The 21,082-nt window shown below is 42.6% G+C and overlaps 1 protein-coding gene across 8 annotated transcripts in view; it reads left to right on the top strand.

Annotated features, from left to right (window-relative positions):
* Positions 1-21,082, top strand: part of MAST4 (microtubule associated serine/threonine kinase family member 4) — a 699,637-nt gene that overhangs the window by 523,942 nt on the left and 154,613 nt on the right. The window lies entirely within an intron of this gene.

Raw genomic sequence — 21,082 nt, 5'->3', positions numbered from 1 at the left:
TCTCGGACTCTTCCTTTAAAGTCTATGGGGATCTATGAAACAGTGAAGTCAAACGTTTTACTTTAAGAGAAGCTATCATCAGAAAATTACTTAGAGCCTGATTCATCAAGACCAGCGTTGTTCTCTCAAGTCTTGATGAGGAGATGTGCTGGAGTCAGACGCTTCTGATTCATGAATCTTAATGAATTAGGAAGCACCTAACCAGTGGCGGACACCTCCGTGTGCACCTTGTCACAAATTGTACTCCAATCCCTAGAGTACGCCTCTACTGATCATGAATTTGATGAGCGGTGATCATACACCCTCATCCCACCCCATTTCATCTGAGCTGGGAGGAACTGGTGTGAAGATGCCAGAAGTCACAAACTTTTGGCACCACCTAGTTGCACCTAAATTTTGCAACTTTTCAAAGCTTTTACACCAGAAATCTGTCATGAAAGCTTTGATGTTTTGGACCTGTTGAAATTGGGTCTTGAGTAATTAGGCAACAGTTGGCAAAACAATTGTTTGGCCAAAACTTTCTCTTCCTGCTCCCCATAGATTGGAATGTTTGGCTCAGCTGTGTTTGCTTGTGTTCTTCTATGAGAGAGCCACTGCCAGAATCATCTGAAGGAGCCTCATCTCTGCTCTGACCTAAAGATTGGCTTTTGGTTTTCAACTTGTTGGAAGCCACATTCTTTCAGTCAGGAGAGAGTGGTGAGGCCTCCACAAACATTTGATGGTCGTCTGTTTCTGCCAAAATTTACTACTTCAGCCAATTTTTAGGTTATGTTTATAAAGGCCTGAAGGATTTGTGCATGCAATCTAATGCCTGATTCAGATGTCAGTGTTTTTCACTTGCACGGAAAAAAATGCAAAAACCGGTCCAAGTGTCATCGCTGTTTTGGATCCAACTTCATCAGAGTTTGGTCAGTGCCAACTTTTATCACCAGTGCTTCATGAATTTGCAAAATTTCTCCTATGTATTATGATGGCAAGCACAGAGACTGCACTCTGATGCCATCAGTGTGCTGTTCGTGATTTTCGCGCACTCATAGGTGATAGTCATCCGTAATGCTAATAAAAAAACGGATATGTCCATAATTTTTTGGGGACATATGGTGAACAAAAAATATGTTCATGTGAACAGCTCCATAGACTATAAAATGGTGGTTACATGTTCTATCTGTGAAAGACAACTGTGAGGGACAAGGGAGAGACTCCCTTTTGGATTTATTATTTGATGCCCAATATATTGTCCAGAGATCTTCCACCACTCCTGAAGTGGCCCCCACCCTTAGGAGAAGTACACAAATCCCCAGTGGAATAGAACTTTTGCCAAATGGCCAGAGAATTAGAGGCCACGTGTTAATCAAGGCGAGGACGGGCAGAGCTAGGACCCCCTGCTGTCTTTTGTGCAAGGCAGCCAGCATCAAAGGAAGCTCCAAACACTTGGGCACCAACACCCAGAGATGAATTACCAGAGAACTGTGCATCTCAGGGATAAGTCCAATATACCATCAGAACCCTCCGCACGCACTGCTGCATCTCATATTTCTCTAGCTGTCCTGGATACCGAGCTACCGAGACTGGCTCTCCAGAACCGCTTAGTCGACCTAAGTTTGGACTCCATATAGGTGCATCCCCAACGAACCCGTTGAGACGTCAGTCGTCCCGTTTGTACCTCCCGCTAGGAACTATGACCCATCCTAGATATTGGGAATTATTTCAGCTGGGAGGTCAAGGGAGGAGAATTCAGTCCAACCGAAAGGGGTGGTGGCAAATATAGGAGGGGGTGAGCTAGGGGTTAAAAGCTAGCTACACACCTTTAGCCTTCGTCTTTGTTTTGCCATGGAAGCCACGTCATGTCACGTGTGGAGACGGACCAGAAACTAAGAAGGTGCCTGTGGATACGAGAGCTTCCCCTCCTCCACAAGTGATCAGAAACGGTACCATGACACATCCAGCTAACTGCTATCACCAACCTGTACCCTACTTTTATCTGTACTTCTGGCTGTAGTATCTGTATATTACCCTGTATATATTTGTAATATCTAGTGCGTCTTTCGGCAATTAAAATATCAATTAATTTTGCGCAGCTCTTTTGTTTCGAAAACCGATTTCCCACGTCCGTGAGTCCGGCTAGTACTTACCATATACGCGACCTGGGGTTGCTTTCTGAACTGAGATAAGCTTGTTAACGGACCGGGCTTATATCTAATGAGTAACTGGTGGCAACATACCGCTCTGGTGTTATTGGGGGTTCCTGGCAGTGATGGACCGGAGGTTTATATATATATTCCCGGCCTGGGACTGGTGATATACATGCCGACCTCATGGCAGAGTGCCCCGATAACCAGTATGTGACAGGGCACCTTCTCCGGCGACTTCTTAGGTGCAATTCCCTGACTGACCTGAGGGTAAGAGGGGTGCCAAAGAGCTGCAACTGTGTAAGCTCTGTCACAGATTGGTGACTGCAGGGTGATATCCGTATCCCCCGGCTCTCTCTAGTGTGTGTTTTCCTTATGCCAACATCTGAATGAGGCCTAACGAGAATGGTGACCTGGCTTGGAGCTAATTAATGTGACAACATAGCAGCCTTGTTCCTTCTTCCAAATAATGTAGACAAGCTAGGACTTGCGGTTGGATCTCGTTACCCTAACGAACCTCTTCACCAGTGTGTATGAGGGTGTTATTTCTGATCATGAGCCGCGGTTGTAACGAGACTTGTAGCCACCTCTGTACTCTCCATGTGACTTGGACCTTACACTTACTATTTTTTTTAATTTCCAGAAACGCGTGGGTCCCAATAACAGTATGTCACCAGGGCAGTGGTGCCACAATCTACATTGGCAATAGCCCAAGTATGTACTTACACTGTTAAGCACCATTAAACTTCATTTTAGACCGTGCACAAGAATGGGCCATGTATTCTGGATGTGGGATTCTAGTGTAAGACATGCATTATTTATATGGCATACATCTATATTAATTACACACAGGTTTTTTCTCATGGATGTCACGATAATCTTTTCTATGAAGAACTGAAGTCCGGTATGGGCCCTTAGATTTTTATGGTCGCTCGCTGTATTACGGATCTGGAACACAAAGCGCTTCAGTACAGTTTAGTGCTGGAGGCTTTAGGGCACAAACTACATGGCCACTATAATATAAAATCCTATTGCCTCTTCTTCCTACATTCTCTGCTTTTTTATAAATTGTAAGTCCTGATGTTATGGTTTTCCATCAAGTTGTTAAAATTTCGTTTTCTTGGTCATATCTGCTCCTGGAATTGATGAATATCAAGAAATATATCATTGCTGCTGCTAGAAGGTTTGCTTTCTTAATCACATCCTCCTTTGGGTAACTACAGGATTTCTCTTGTGCTGCCCCATCTCTCTGGAATGCTCTCATTAATAAAAGACTTTCCCTCCATTTAAAAAATATAACTAGTCCATAAAATCTAACTTTGTCAAGTGTTTCCTGCATCCTTATGGTACTGCCCCTTCATTGAGTAATGGAAAATATGTTGTAATTGGTTCTTTATAAATGATAGGGAAATGTATTCATATATAATCGAACTGGAACACCAAGTAGTCTGATTATCCAGTAATGGACCCCCATCTTGCATATTGTTAAGGGGGTTTTACACATAGCGATATCGCTAGCAATATCGCTATAACGTCACCGATTTTGTGACGTTATAGCGATATTGCTAGCGATATCGCTATGTGTGATGCTTACCTCCAACCGGCTCCCCCGCTGTCTGTCGCTGATCGCGCGAGATCTGCCGGCTCCATTTCTCGTCGGGCGCTTCCTGCTGGGCTTCCTGCTGGCGCCGACGAGCGACGTGTGGAGGCGGGCGGGAGGACGACAGGATCGCCGCGTCTGAAAGGTATCGTCCGCTGTATTGCTGCTGCATCGCTGTGAGATCTGCCTGTGTGACAGCTCACTAGCGACCATTTAGCGATGCACCAGGGATCCTGACCGGGTCGTATAGTGGTCGGGATCGCTAGATGTAAAAGGGCCTTTACTGTAAGGCTGCTTTCACACATCCGGCTTTGTGTCTCCGGCGCCGTGCGGCGAAAAGCCATAGGGGCGGATCCGGGATGTGCCGGAGACAACGGATGCCTGTGTGGCCGGATACGGTGGCGCCCACATTTAAAAGAGCAGCGCGAGGCTCAGAGTCTCCGCGCATGCGCTCTGAGACAAACCGGTCCGGCGCTGTCAAACGTTGCAGCGAACGTTTTTTTGCAGACGCCGGACGGCTACTTTTTGCTATATCCGGCAAAAATCGGATGCGCCGCATACCCATCCGACACGGTGCCGGTGACAATACAACTCTATGGGACAAAACCGGATCCGGTACCGGATCCGGTTGTTCCATATGTCGCCGCATCGTGCCGGATTAAAAAAGCCGGATGTGTGAAAGCAGCCTTACAAGGCAAATTCAGCATCAGGGGGTCTAGTGGCAGTATGATCGGGTAAGTTGCTGTAACCAGTCTCATTCCTTTCTCTATTGATTACACTAGACGTCACCAGGCAGACAGAACTACCACCCCTGGGGTGTGTACACTCCCTCCTGAAATTTTTCATTCATTAGATACTGACAGCAGATTCGTTGGTTGTCAAGTGACAGCGATAGGTGGACACAAGCATGCAAGAAGCTGCGCTGTAAGTGGTTGCTATCAATACTGGGGATGAAAGCTACATTTGATGGAATGATCAATATCTTGTAAAAAGTTTTTAATTTTTTTTATTTTCTTATATATTTATTGTAGAAGAGTCCCATGAGCCTGTGATTCCTCTCCTCTTGCATATGTAGCGTGGGCGATCACACTTTTTTTTCCTCTATGTTTATATCTCAGTTCTTACTAAATTACGGAATATCTTACTCGTAATGTTTTCCTGTTTTCTTAGCGGTGATGACTGCTCTTCCCTTGCCTCATTCATGCTTTTCATTAATAAATGACATTATCTTTGCAGTCTAATGTAAACCTAGCTACAATAAATTGAAACGCGTTTCGCCTTTTCCTCCCCCCTCGAACACCCTGTCGGAGAGAAGTAATAATATCTGACGTATCAGCCCTATAATCTTAGGTTGACAGGAAGCTGCTTTTCATGATGATCTTCATCAGAACAGAACGCATATGACCAAAGTAGCACAAGGGCCATGATATTGAAACAATCTAGAACAAACTATTACAAAAAACAAAAAAAAATTCTTAAGACAAGGATGAAAAAAAGTCAACAATGCGTTTGTAGCGTCATAACAAGGCAGTTATTTATGTGGGGCTTTTTTTTTTTTCTTAAGTCACATATTCTCTGTAAATTCTTAACCACACGTTAAAGTGGGTGTTTGCTTTACTTTTGAGCTTAAAGAGAATGTGTCACCATTTTTGTTAATGATTGGACTATATGCTTAAAAGTTTAAGAAGTGTATAAAATGTAATTATGTGAAGGGTTATAACTTTTTAACTCTGCCACAGAGGGCTGCCATTTTTATGGTGTGTAAGTGTAGAGCACAACACTTACACCCACAAATACGGCTGAGATTGTGGTCAGCTTCCAACCTTATATCCTATGCTGTGAAGTTGGCATATGCCCCCTGTTGTGCCCATTTTATATTTGTAGTTAGAGCCCAGCGCCTTTTTATTATATCCCTGCTCAGAGATGTGTCCTCACTACTGGATGAAGTCATTGCCGCACCTCTGATGCCCAGACCTGATGAGCGTTCACCATTAGCTACAGTGTTCTGAGCACTACAATGACATGACTGCTCCACTCAGATCACTGTAGTTACTGGTGAGCACAGATCTTGTAGTATCATTACCACTAAAGCTAATCACTGACAACAGACAACGTATTACTTGGTACCATGATGTAAACATTTTCCTAGTGATGGAAGTTCAGTATATTCCATTTATTAGTGCCCGGACCTTATGGGCACTCACTATTGCCTACATTGTTGTGATCATCACAATAGCATGACTGCTCCTCTCAGATCACTGTAGTCACCTAAACACTGCAGCCAATCACAGGCAGCAGGACTATTGTTGGCAACTTGTGGAGCAGCCTGTGCTAGAGCCATAAGGGCACTGAAAGTTTAATATGCTCTGTTTTTTATTTGACAACCATCCTTGCCTAGAAAAAAAAAGTTGTCTGACAACTTTTTACTTGGTACCATAATGTAAACATTTTCTAAGAGACAATGAGCAACCCTCTGACCTTAATTTACCCTTGGATAGTCATGTCGATACACACACCTTATATAAAAGACAAAGGAACCTTGAAGAAGAATGATTGTACAACGCCCTATTTGTTTGCCATATATAAGCTCCAATTTTTCAGAAGACATAGCATTGTTTAATTTAGAAGAATCCGCCTGCTATTGATATTCCTGCGTCGTGTTGTCTGTTCCCGCTCCTGCCTTCCATTATTGCAGTAACTCAAACATAAAAATACAAGTGCGCTAAATAAAGGGTATGAACAGTCACCCACCTTCCTGATGAATTGTTTTGTTTTCGGTAATTGGATTAATCAAAGATACCATTTGTAGCTGTGGGGAACACATCTAATCTTTTAATTAAAACTCAATCTTTTCAATCTTGTTTATTCTAAAGCTTCTGGGTCACTGCCGGCTGCCATTCAGTTGACCTGTAACACCGCATAAGCGGAATCTTACATGCAGATCACATCTCTAAATCACCAATTACAATATGGTTTTCTTTCACTACCCTACATAGGCTGTGTAGGGAAGGGGAAAGGGGCCAAAGGGAGATTTTTTTGTTTGCATAGCAGGTACCTATTAATATTCAAATTAGATGTGATGTTTTCTAATAATTTTGTTTTGTTTTATTTCTTGTATATAGATTTTTTTTTGCCATTTAGGAATTAAGATTTGTTTCAAGTTAATCATTTTAATCTGCCCAGCAATTTTTTCCAGCTAGCAGATTAAAGTGGCTGCACTACTTAATGTAATGACATAATTGTCAAAAATTGAACTCCAAATTGCCGAGAACAAGACAAGTACAAGCTCAAGCATCAATTTAGTTTCATTCTTTCATAAACACATGACACTGCTCCAACAGAATATTTAGATAAAGGGAAAAGAAGAATAAGTGTAGAGCTGATTACTTTACGCCGGTCTTTACCTAGTTATATTTCTTTTTCCAAGATGCTTTCTAGATGTGGACTTCTTTGGGACTTTCCAGATAAAATTTTTCCCTTTTACACAGGAAGAATGCTTACTCCCTCTAAATCGCATTTTAAACTTTTGGTTCCATCCACAGTAAATATGATCAATAATCTCTTATATATTCTGGAATTACATCCCTTGTATCTTCCTTATCCCACAACCCTAAACAGTTGTTCAATACTTTTAACTCCCTCCTCCGCCCACCACTGCCCCCTCCAACTTCCCTAATCTCTGCTGAGGACTTCGCCATGCTCTTCAAAAACAAGATAGACCAAACACGGCATGTCTTTATTATTCAACCACCACAACTCCTTTGTATACTAGACCAATTCCCAAACCCCATAACCTCCTTATCCAACATCACTGAAGGGGAGCTTGCTCATCGTCTCTCCAAATCACACCTCACCACTTGTGCACTTGACCCCATCCCATCCCACCTCCTCGCCACCACTCTTATCCCATCTCTAACCCACCTCTTCAACCTCTCACTAACTTCAGGTACCTTCCCTTCTTCTTTCACATATGCTACAATCTCGCCTATCCTCAAAAAGCCAACCTTCAACCCAACCGCTATGTCCAGCTATCGCCTAATATCGCTGCTCCCATTCGCTTCCAAACTCCTGGAGCAGCATGTCCATGCTGAACTTTCCTCCCATCTCTCATCTAACCTGCTCTTTGACAATCTACAATCTGGTTTCCGCCCCCATCACTCCACTGAGACAGCCCTGACCAAAATTACTAACGACCTACTTACAGCCAAAGCGAACGGACAATACTCTATACTCCTCCTTCTACACCTGTCCTCGGCCTTCGACTCAGTTGACCACTGCCTCCTACTACAGATCCTCTCTTTCTTTGGCATCAAAGACCTTGCCCTATCCTGGATCTCCTGATACCTCTCCAACCGCACATTCAGCGTCTCCCACTTCCACACTATCTCCTCATCCCACCCTCTTTCTGTTGGAGGCCCCCAAGGCTCTGTTCTAGGACCCCTACTCTTCTCAATCTATACACTTGCCCTGGGGCAACTCATAAAGTCTCACGGATTCCAGTACCACCTTTATGCCGATGATACCCAGATCTACCTCTCTGGCCCAGACGTCACCCCTCTGCTCTCCAAAATCCCAGAGTGTCTATCAGCCATATCCTCCTTCTTCTCCTCCCGCTTCCTCAAACTGAATGTGAACAAATCTGAACTGATCATATTTCCCCCATGTCACAGATATTCCTTACCTGACCTATCTATAGCAATTGATGACATCACGCTTTCCCCTGTACCGGAGGTCCGCTGCCTCAGAGTAACCCTTGACTCTGCCCTGTCCTTCAAACCGCACATCCAAGTTCTTTCCACTTCCTGCCACCTCCAGCTCAAAAATATTTTCAGAATCCGTCCCTTCATCAACCCACACTCTACTAAAATGCTTGTGCATGCCCTCATCATCTCCCGTCTCGACTACTTCAACATCCTTTTCTGTGGCCTCCCTGCTAACACCCTCGCACCTCTCCAGTCCATCCTTAACTTTGCTGCCCGACTAATTCATCTTTCTCCTCGCTACTCCTCCGCTTCTCCCCTCTGCAAAACTCTTCACTGGCTCCTACTCCCTCAGCGTATCCAATTCAAATTACTAATACTGACCTACAAGGCCATCTATAACCTGTCTCCTCCATATATCTCTGAATTAATCTCCCGATATCTTCCCTCACGTAATCTCCGATCCTCCCAAGACCTCCTTCTCTCCTCCACATTAATACGCTCCTCACCCAACCGCCTCCAAGACTTCTCCCGACTAGCCCCCATCCTCTGGAATTCTTTGCCCCAACACGTCTGGCTATCAACCACACTCGGATCCTTCAGACGGAACCTGAAAACCCATCTCTTCAGGAAAGCCTACAGCCTGCAATGAACCCCCCTGCCCCCTCACCACTACTGGAGCCACTGCCTCACCATCACTGGACCTGCTGCAACCCCCCAACCTACTGTCTCCTTCCCCACCATCCTGTAGAATGTAAGCCCGAAAGGGCAGGGTTCTCTCTCCCCTCTATATCAGTCTGTGATTGTTAGTTTGTTTACTGTAAGTGATATCTGTAATTTGTATGTACCCCTTCTCATGTACAGCACCATGGAATCAATGGCGCTATATAAATAAAAATAATAATAATTAGCAGAAATAGACCTTAGTGGTTAGTGATTGAGTCAAATGTCCTCTCCAAATTGGGAAGTCTTCTGCTGTACCTTTGGTGACCATTAATGTATAGGCCTCTAATAGATTCTTTAATGGACGCCTCTATCTCTGTATCAAGGAGTCAGGTCTGAATCACACTTGGATACTGTTCTTCCAGAAAGTATGCGTAAATGCCACCATACACATTAGACTAATATATCGGCAGTGCATGACGGCTCCAGCCGACTAGTGGTCAGATGAGCTGTCAGTCTGACTTCCTATCATATTGTTCTCCCAGAAATAATCCACCGGCTTATGTTGGTCTATGTCCTTGTCAAAAATAAGACAGCAGAGCTTGTATGGGAGAGTCGGCTGAGTAGACAGTTGGACTATTAATTTTTCCAAGGACAGCTGTCTAATGTGTTTGGCTGGCTTAAAACATAAAGGTGACCATATATTGTAAGCTATACTTGATCGGAGTGGGTGATTGCGAGCTAAATGTTTATTCATTAGTGAAATTTAACAACAAATATTAGTTTTGGCTATAAAAAGGCCTCTCGTTTTGGGTGCATAGTAGGGAAGTGGGTAATTGGTAACTAGACTACATCTTGAGCTCAATGTTCCTTTGATTTTAATAGCTGCTGCTTATAGTTCTTCCTGGTGGGCATAGCAGTACTCAAGTTGGGGAGCCAAGGTGTAGAATTTAAGTTGTTCCCAGTATTCAGGGTAGTTTTGGTTTGACCGTAGCCAATATAAAGATGTAGGTTGGGTTATGATCATCATGTTGCTAGCATGTGCCACCTACTCTGACCATAGTTCAGTCATAGTTAAACTTGGCGAAATGCCCATAAAGGGCCGCTCCGGATAAGCAGACGTGCCCATGGCAGTCTCTCTGGATTATAATTAGAATTCATTGCTTTCTCTTTCCACTGCCTCATCTGTTTATCTGCAAAATAACAGTTTGTCATCACAATAAAAGAAGTTTTATATCTATTTACACTTCAGTGAAAGACAAGCAGAAACTGAGAACCGAGCCGTGATGTAAAACCATGTCGAAAATACTGCAAAAAAGGAGAGATTAATGGTGTCTGCATAATTTCTGTGCACTGACAGGAAATTCTGCAAGTTAGTGTTCCAAACGCTAGAGATCCTCAGATTGTAGATGTCCACCGCACTGACGTACAATGCATTGAATCATCTCTAGGCGTTATGATATAAGATTATTAGGTGGTGATATCTGGGAGTGAGCAGCTAATTGCCTTTTGCCCTATTCTATTAAAAATGGTAGTACACAGAAACAGAGTAAAAAATAAGGTGAAAGCTTCCAGAGTGAGACTTTTGGCCTGGATGGTTGGTGCCGTGGTCTCATCATGTACTTGCATGTAATCCCTCTGATTGAGGAGTTTGTTACAGTACAGAGCATTCTCTGTCTGTGTATGCTTGTCTGTTCGCTTCCTGAGACACTCCCTGTGTAACTGTACTGAAAATGCAACAACTTTTTTGTTATAGATATTTATTCATTTTTGTGATTTAAAGGGGTATTCCCATCTCTAAGATCATATCCCAATATGTAGTAGGGGCAATAATAATAATAATATTAGCAAATATTTCAAATTAGAAATGTAGTATAGTTTTTCTGATTCGCTATGTCTCTTTCGTCATGTGCAGGCATTGCAGGACCTTAGGTATCCATAGTTACCACCACTAGCAACTAGTTGTCACTTTATCAGTGGACGTAACCATGGATACCTAAGGTCCTGCAATGCCTGCACAAGAGGAAAGGGATAAAGCGAATCAGAAAAACTATATACTACATTTCTAATTGGACCTACTACATAGTGGGATTGGATCTTGGAGATGGGAATACCCCTTTCATGTTCCACCTATAATAATTTTCACCCTAAACAAGCGAAGATGGATAAAAATCGGCCCCAGAACAAGACAATGGGACCTTTATAAGTGACTGACAATTTTTAAGCTGTGATTTGCGGCTTTGTCTCCTCATCTCGGCATGCTTAGCACGTCAATCACTGCAAGGAGAAACAATACTTCTTGGATAACCTGTGATATGAAAGCATTGTTTGTCTCTTTCACAACCAAGCCTAGGTATGCCTGCTGTCACATGGTGCCTTTGTGTGGCACTGTAAGGCTTTGTGCCCACGATCCAGAATAGTAGCCTTTTGGACGCAGCATATTTTCGCTACATCCAAGACACTGCGTTCTAATTACCGCATACAATCGGCACGGCCGGCGTACCTAACGCTAAGGATAGGGTACGCAGGCCGCATGCTGACGGAGGCGGAGCTGAACGGAGGAGGTGTGGCCGTAGGTGGAGCTTAATGGAGGAAGTCCGCAGCTCCTCCATACGCTAGTGTGAAACTAGCCTTAAATGACATTCTATTGCTGAAAATATGCAGCGTCTCCTCTATAGAAATTCACATGCTGCGGCTCATAAACCTGCTCCTCAGGTCAGATTATGCAGCGTTAAATAGAAGCACTGTGTGCATGGGTTTTCTATAAATCCCATCCACTGTGCTTGCAATGTAGAACACAGAGTTTAGGACTCGGCTAAAATACGCTGTGTCCAAAATACTACTATTTTCTGATCGTGGGTGCAAAGCCTAATACGGAGCAATGTTCCTGTAATACAGTTGACTGATGGAATGTGGCTCGTGAGCGATGTATGAATCTGTGTGATATTGTTTATTGTGATGAGCCTACTTCAGGTCCATACCAGATCTTCAAGGCTACGTTCCCACGATGAGTATTTGAGTATTTGGTGAGTTTTTGATTATGCACATTTTCCACAGCACATTAAATGGAATCTATCATGTAAAAAAAAAGGTTATTGACTTAGCAAATGTTGGTTTAATCTGCAGGTTAATAGCGTTCTCAATCTGTCCAGCACCCACACTGAAAGCCTGGCTGCCGGGAGGAAATTAATGTTATTACTCCTGGCAGGCTCCGGCTTTCAGTCATAGGGACATGGCTCCAGTCACCACTCAATACATAATGAACAGCGGCTATAACCATGCCCCAGCACTGACTGTCAGGCGACTCTAATGCTAGCGCCAGACAGTGCTTTTTTTTTCATGTAACAATCCTTACATGTTCACACTGGCCATCCCTGTTATTTCAGGAAACAGCATTTGTACGTTAGCCACAATGAGCAGACTCCCAACGCTATTTTTTTTTTTTTAATGAAGCATCTAATGAGCGTGTGCAAAGATTTTGCAGGGATGAAGAGCAGAGTAAGCTGTGATATCCCCTACTGTGTTATCAGCTGTGTATAAAAGTGATACCTGTCACTGTAAACCTGCCTCTGATGATATGGAGCCTTGATGAATACTCTTCCAGAAAAACAAGGAAAAGCCCCAGTAGGCGGTGTGATAATTGTACCATAATTAATTTTGCTCTTTTAAGAAAAAAATGATATATGAAAAAAAGATTGCAAAAAAAATGTTGAAAAATAAATGTAACACAAATAGGTCATTTTGCGATGATAGCTTCCCATTGTGACAAGTCGCAAACTTTTAGCGCAACTCCTAGTTGCATACATAATGTAATGTAAGCTAGAATTCTGTCAAAAATGGCAGCGATGGATCCGGAGCCTATATAGTTTTCTTTTGGTTCGAACGTGCTTTGACGTTGAGCTTGATGCTGAGGTTTTGCAGTATTGCTATAGATATAGCCTATATTGTCCCCAAAATGTGTGTACTCTGTCAGCACAAAAGACAAGGTAAGACATTGCTGGGACTAGTGGGGAGAAAGAAGATGTCATCTACAGTATAGCAGCGTGTGTGCTCCTAAAATACTAATAAAGGGCTTCTCCACTCCAGCAAAACAAATTTTAAAAGGGCACATGGTGGTTAGGAAAATGAAATAAAAATCCTCACCTACCATTTCGGCATTGTTCATTGCTTCTCCGGACTATAGCCTGCAGCCGTCATTTCACCGCTGCTGCCAAACAGCTGTCCCTGATCGGCTGCAGCCTTCACATAGCTGGAAGAGAGATTGTTCCTGCCAGATCTGATGGGATGTGGTGGCTGCAGCCAAGAGACCAGGGGACGCAGTACTACGGAGCGGTATCTGTCTAGTAAGTATCAATTTTTTTCAATTTATTTATTTATTTTTATTTTCCCCCCACACTAGGTCCATTTAGGAAATTTTAAAATGTGTTTCTAAATAGAGGAGTACCCCTTTTAGGGTGGTTTTACACTTACCGCATTTTTTGCGGTCCGTTATTGCGTCCCATTTTTGCAGGCCATATCGCCGCATTTTTTGTGGTGTACTGCAATAACGGGCTGCAAAAAATGTTTGTGGATCACCGTTTTTTTTTTGTTCCAGTACTATGGAAATAGTATTGGAGAAAAAAAGCGGCATTCCGCAAAACCGTAAGTGAAACTTCCGGTTTGTTTTTGCGGCCCCGTTGATTTAAATGGGCGCCGTGTGCGTATGCCGTGAAAAATATCGAGCAAGCTCGATATTTTTTCACGGCCGTATATACAGCCCTCACAGCCGTATGGCACACGGCGCACTATTGATTTTTTGCGAGCCGATTTTGCGGCCCCATAGAAATGCATTGGGGCCGCAAAATCGGCCCGCAAAAATACGGTAAGTGTAAAACCACCCTAAAGGGCAACTGTAACATCGACTGACAGGGCGGTTTTAGTAGATATTCGCACACTACGTGAAATAACGTTTCTCCAGTATAATTTTATATAACTCTTTATGTACCGTTATTCTTCCAAAATATTTACAAACTGGCTACTGGTTGCATCCCACTTGTCAAAGGAGCATCCGTCATCACTGTTTTGGACGGCATCCCTGGTACTGTCATCTCTGATTGGATAAGGTCCCGCTGTGCCAGGATAGAACTACACCTGGTAATACTCAGTTGTCAGTTTATTCGTAAGTTCATAAACAAGGAATAACATGGGAACGGCAGAATAGTCAGGCCTAAGAAGAGAGTATCCAGAATTCTACATGTCAGGAAGGCTGACAGATCTACCTAATGAAGTCTATGATGCACTCTTCTTGCTGTATTAGATTGTATGGCTGTGACTTGGCAGCGTTGGTTACAAAAGTGTAGTCGCTGCATATTCCAAATATCTGCATGACTTTTTCTTGTTTGCAACAAGTACATTGGATTAATTCAGCGCTGCTCCCAGTCACTGGACCCATGCTGACAATGTCAGCTTAATGATAACGTGCTGGCTGGATTCCAGTGTAAATGTCTCGCGCTTTACTCACTCAACCAGTCTGTGAAAGTCGTTCCTCGGTAATTGTTTAATACTTCAGGAAAGCCGTCACTGCCTGTCCTGCATTCTCCAAACCCCAAGCAGTTGTGAAGTCCTTTTGATCCAAGTCCATTGTTCCAGTTTGTTAATTACATGGTTTCTCCTGTGTTTAGCAAATAAAAGTAGTTTCCCCATCCCACCCATTCCCCTGTCGGTTGATATCACTGCATTGTCCTAACACGTTTGTCAGCCTAGAGCTGTAGGTAATGAAGGGGTTGTGGTGCATTTCCTTCGTTTGGTTGCTTGAACTGTCTCTGACTTCACTTTTATGGAGAATTTACGTGCACTTGGTCTACAATCTACAGTTGTGTGAAAAACTGTTTGCCCCTTCCTGATTTCCTATTCTTTTGCATGTCTGTCACACTTAAATGTTTCAGATCACCAAACAAATGTAAATATTAGACAAAGATAACGCAAGTAATCACAAAATGCTGTTTGTAAATGAAGGTCTTTATTATTGAGGGAAAAAGAAATCCAAACCTACAGGGCCCTGTGTGAAAATGTGATCGCCCCCTAAACATAATAACTGGTTGGGCCACCCTTAGCAGCAACAATTGTAATCAAGTGTTTGTGATAACTGGCAATTAATATTTTACAACGCTCTGGAGGAATTTGGGCCCACACATCTTTACTGAGTTGTTGCCATTAAGCATCTCAATCGGATTAAGGTCAGGACTTTGACTCTGCCACTCTAAAGTGTTAATTTTGTTTTTCTTAAGTCATTCAGAGGTGGACTTGCTGGTGTGTTCTTGACAATTTTCCTGCTGCATAACCCATGTACGCTTCAGCTTGAGGACACGAACAGATGGCCAGACATTCTTCTTGAGGGTTTTTTGGTAGACAGCAGAATTGATGGTTCCATTTACCACAAAAAGTCTTACAGGACCAGAAGCTGCAAAACAGCCACAGACCATCACACTACCACCATATTTTACTGTTGGTATGATGATGTTCCTTTTTTTGAAATGCTGTGTTACACCTATGCCAGATGTAATGTGACATACACCTTCCAAAATGTTCACCTTTAGTCTCGTCAGTCCACATCATATTCTCCCAAAAGTCTTGGGGATTATCAAGATGTTTTCTGGCAAAACAGAGAAAAACCTTACTGTTCTTATTGCTCAGCAGTGGTTTTCATCTTGGAACTCTGCCATGCAGGCCATTTTTGCCCAGTCTCTTTCTTATGGTGGAGTCATGAACACTGACCATAACTGAGGCAAGTGAGGCCTGCTGTTCTTTGGATGTTGTTGTGGGGTCTTTTGTGACCTCTTGGATGATTCGTCGCTGCATTCTTGGGGTAATTTTGGTTGACCGGTCAATCCTGGAAAGGTTCACCACTGTTCCATGTTTTCGCCATTTGTGGATAATGGCTCTCACTGTTATCCGGAGTCCCAAAGCTTTAGAAATTGCTTTATAACATTTTCCAGACTGATAGATCTCAATTACTTTGTTTCTCAATTGTTTCAGAATTTATTTGGAGTTTTTGAGGATCTTTTGGTCTGTTTCAGTTTTTGGTCTGTTTCACTTTGTCCCGCATGTTCTATTTAAGTGATTTATTGATTAAGAACATGTGTGGGTAGTGAATTTGAACTCTGCTTCCCAGAGATGTGATAAGCCACAGTTAACGTATGTTTTAAGGGGGAGGGGGCAATCACTTTTTCACACAGGGCCCGGTAGGTTTGGGTTTCTTTTTCCCATTAATAATAAGGACCTTCATTTAAAAACTGCATTTTGTGATTACTTGTGTTATCTTTGTCTAATGTTTAAATTTGTTTGGTGATATTAAACATTTAAGTGACAAACATGCAAAAGAATAGGAAATCAGGAAGGGGGCAAACACTGTACGTTACTCTGCAATGACTGCCTTAAATCTCAATATTTCAATATTACTAAGGCTTTCCACACACATTAGATGTCCATCGACAGTACAATGCTTCTGCTGATCGTAAGCATGTCAGCTATCTCAGTCGACTCTCCCATACACACGAGCGCTCCAGCATTCTCTATGCAAAAGCCACTGACTGACTAATCGGCCAGAGACTTAACTCAGGGACAGCAATGTGATCGATAATCTGAAATCGAGGACCTGCCCAATCGACATCTCTCTCAACAATCAGTCCTCCGGGGCCCCCGTACACACTAGTTTATCAGCCGAACTTCTCAATATCTGCCGCTTCAGCCTGCTTTAGTCTAATATAACGGGGGCCTTAAATCCATTATTACTTGACCTCCTATCTGTCGATAGTTTTGATAAAATTGAATCCTTTAAGGGCTGAATTGTAGAAGCCCAGTAGGACCATTACGGATGAAGACTACTCTATGCAGTATGTTCATCCCTCTGATGATTCGCGCACACAGGTGCAACAGTATAGACCATAGTGAACTCTGTGTCATTGAAGCGGATAATGCCTTTCAAATGTGGCGTGTTCCTTTCCATAGAATCCATTATTTAAAAAGAAAAAAACCTTCTGTAGAAAATCAGAGGCACTTGCAGATAGTAATAGAAAATACGCCAGAATTAGAGTCTGTAACAAATATCCTAAATTTATCTGGCCATAACTCTTCTGCCGCACCGTACTGCAAGATATGAACACTACTAAGCTCTTGTTCAGGGGGATATGTTACTTTTCTGTGTTTAAGCCGTAAGGTTTAGCGCCTCCTAAAAAATGGAATGAATTCCTTGTAAGTAAGTATTGAAAAATTCAATACCCAAAATGTCATCAAAAGAGCTAAAGTAGACCAAAAGTACGGTACATTCACCAGAATGTACCCATCCATTAGGGCGCGAGTTTTACAACAGTCATTTAAATGCACCCCAACAGTGCTTCCCGAAAAAAAAAAAAAAAAAAGCTAAGGCTTACCTGATATATGGGGTCAACATTCTGTCAATAAATCAAGAAAATGGGCTTAAGTTTAGCCAGCTGACTACTACACAATGGCCTTCTCCTTACTTCTGCCTGTACATTTTTCTCCCTGCATGAGCCTTTTTACCTTCCTGTGTGTGACGCATCAGAAAATCATTTTGGCTCCGTTTCTTTCACATGCGGCAGAGTTGTTTTCATAAATTTTGGCAAAAGTTGAATTGATCCGAATGAGAGTTGCAGAACTAGGTTCCTGCTGTGCAGAATTTTCTGTCTCGTGTACATATGCCCTTAAAATATATACACATTTTGATGGCAAGCAAAAAAAGTATCATCCGTGCTCTTTGCTCTTTTAGCACAGCCGCTTGAGCTCTTTTAAGGTATTTGGATTATTGCATAACAGTTTAATCTTTGATATAACTTTAATTTTAGTTTTTTGTTGTTGTTGTTCTATTTTTATTAGTGTTTATTTTGCTGGTTGATTTAAAAGAATTTTCTACATATCTTTGACAGCCTTTAACGTGACCCCCCCCCCCTACTGTTCATGTAAACAAATACAGCAGGGGACCCTAGCCGCGACAGCAGGGGGTGCATTGTCAACTTCTAGGGTAATTGTATTAGTTTATGTTTCTATACCTTAAAATAATCCCTTTAGACAAAAAGGAACTGCTCTAGGGCCTGTCACTCAACCCAATCTTCTCTAGTGTTAGGTCTTCTAGGTCGGAGTCACTTGATCCAAGAGAATACGATTGGTGCATTTGCAGCTACCACGTAGTCTTCTCATCCTCTGATTGGCTGGCTAATACTACATCCACAAACTCCACAATATTTTTTCAGCTGATATTTGACCAGGCTTTTACTCAATGGATTGCAATTTACAAACACCATATAGCAGATTCCTAATGTACGAGTGTCCAATTTAGTATACTATATGGCAAGGACGTGTCGGATATACCTGCTAATAATTTGCAGCTTTTCTAGGCTTCCACCATCTACCCCAGTTCCTTCTCTGCTGTCACTAGCTAACGTGCTGAATTATAGAGCTGGAATTGCTCCGAGACTCTAAGTGCAGATCATGGATGAAGTAAACAGCGCTAATGCCACGTGTGGGAATCCTTTAATGACCTGACACGTTCTCACTGATTTTCTGCCTTTCTAGTCTCAGGGATATTGGCTTTCTCTGACCTAACAATATCTTGAAGCAGACGTGTTGCCTGACAGGTGACTAATGAGCGTTAATTAATCATTTTTTTTATCGACTCGTTCTCTTAGAAGACAGTCGCGTATCGTAACGTATAGCAGGAGCGACATCTTAACATTTACAGTTCTTTACATTTCATAGCAGAAGTTTTAAAGTAGAAATCAGCTAAACTTCTCTTCCAATAAGTCATATATGAGGACCACCACTGATTTACAGAAGGAAAAGGCTACGCGGAGACCTCATAACTTTTTGGCACGGCTCAGAGATTTCGGTTAAATACCTTGACCCTGTGCTTGTAATGGGGGTCATATAGTGCACAGTTTTTTCACTTGTATCTATAATAATATAAGCATTTTGTTTGGATTTTCTCTTTAAATTTATGTTTTATGACTTGACATTGATAGTCTGTACTAGGCTAGGTGGTCATTGTTTGGGCATGGTCTACAGTACTAGACAGAACCAACAAGTATGAGTCACTGTGTTGTTATAAGCCATGGAACGGCCCATTGCCTATTCATTTTGCTATTCAATAGAGGTCTTGGGGTAAGGGCGCATTCAGATGAGCCTATTATACATGCGTGCGCTGTTCAAGTTGGTTATGGACAACACAAGAGCACGTAGACCCATTGTAGCTAGTGTGCCACTTTTTTGTGGCCGATTTTACACACGGACCAATGGCCTGCATGGAAAAAAAAGCAGGTCACGTTCTACATTTGTTGTTATTTGCCCGAGCTTTAGTACAGTTGTCTCAACCCAGTGAAAGACCTACAATAATCTGACTTGACGGTTTGTCCGAAAGGATTAGTTGATTGAGATCATACAGGCTCAGTTCGGGTTTTCATGAAATGCGGCCCGTACTCGCATCCCAAAACACCGCCCAGTGACCGGGCCCTGTGACCGGAGCTCCTCATGATCATAAAATTGAAGCCTATGCTTGGAGTCACTACTCGGGTCTGGTATTGCTACTGAGCAAAAATGTGTAAAAGAAAATTCCTGTTATTGTTATTTTAGAATTGACCTTTACTCGAATGTTTGCCTTCCATCAGAACTGACATGTTGCCTACTACTGTGAAAATATGTCAAGAAATCAACCCCTACACAGTAGCAATTCTGCAATGCATTATATACACCATGGAGAGCGCTGGATTTTGGCCTCATGCCGGAGACACTCAGCGCAGAGGCTTTGTTTTTATCTATACTGGTGGCCATAAATTCAAAGTCATTTTTTTTTAAATTGCTAAGACCGTATACAAAATTGGGTAAGACCGTTCATGAAACATTAGATGTGTAGGATAAAGGTGCATTAACAGTGCATGATAATTGGAGAATGAGCATTCCCGATAATTGTGCAGTGTACACTGGTGCCAATCGCCCGACAAATGTGCAAAACTCTTGTTCATTGGGTGGAATGATCTATTAGCCTTGCCTAAAAATATCATTCTTCTTTGCAGCACATATCCATAACTTGTCTACACAGGACGAGGTGGTGCCGAGAACACTTACAGGCACTGCTCACATAGCAATCTAGTACTGAACGTGCCGCACACATCTGAAGCGGGGATGGCCTGTCTAAGCATATTACTAAACGACCAACAATCTGCAAACATTTAGCCGATTGGCGATCACTAAACACCAAAAGTTGGAGAGTGTACAAATGATCACTTAGGTTTTGGCGGGACACGTCTCTGCGGTGTCTCAGTGTTATGAGGCGCTGTGAAACTTAGGATGTCCCAAAATGCTTTTAAGGTAGATTTTTTCCATAATTCATCATCCAATGGAAGGCAATCAAAACCTATGGAGGATGCAGTAGGATCCCATGGGCTAAGTCCAAATCAAAATCTTTTAGCAGGTTGGTTGGCGAACTCTATTGTAAACTCAGTAGAGTGCCGCGATACGAGCTGTAATATTACATAGAGCAGTCCAGAAACAAAGGGAAAAAATGAAGCAAGCACAAAACTATAATGCATACACATTAATTTATTAACTTATTGTAAAGTTAAAATGAAAAGAAAATTCTTGAGCTTGCGAGGAAGAAGTTTCACTATGCGTATTTAAAGGGGATCTGTCAGCAGGATGTCAACCCCCCACCCAATTAATTGTATGTGCATGTAGCCCTCTTAAAAACAAGCCCAGCAATACCATTACATGGTCAGCCCGTTCCAATGTTACTGAGGGTGTGTGCACACGCTGCGGATTCTGCTGCGGTGTACAGTACCATAATATCCTATGGGAAATGGAAACCGCAGTGCAGGCGGTGCAGATTTTTCCGCGCGGATTTGCTGCGGTTTCTAATCCGCAGAAAGAATTGACATGTGGAATGGGTCTGGTCATGTAAAGGTATTGCTGGATTTGTCTATTACATGTTCATATAAATAGTTTGG

This window comes from Dendrobates tinctorius, unplaced genomic scaffold (assembly GCF_039654945.1).
Source record: "Dendrobates tinctorius isolate UK_male_01 unplaced genomic scaffold, ASM3965494v1 ptg000083l, whole genome shotgun sequence".
NCBI lineage: Eukaryota > Metazoa > Chordata > Amphibia > Anura > Dendrobatidae > Dendrobates > Dendrobates tinctorius.
Note: the sequence above shows the minus strand (reverse complement) of the source record. Positions and strands in the feature narration are given on the sequence as shown.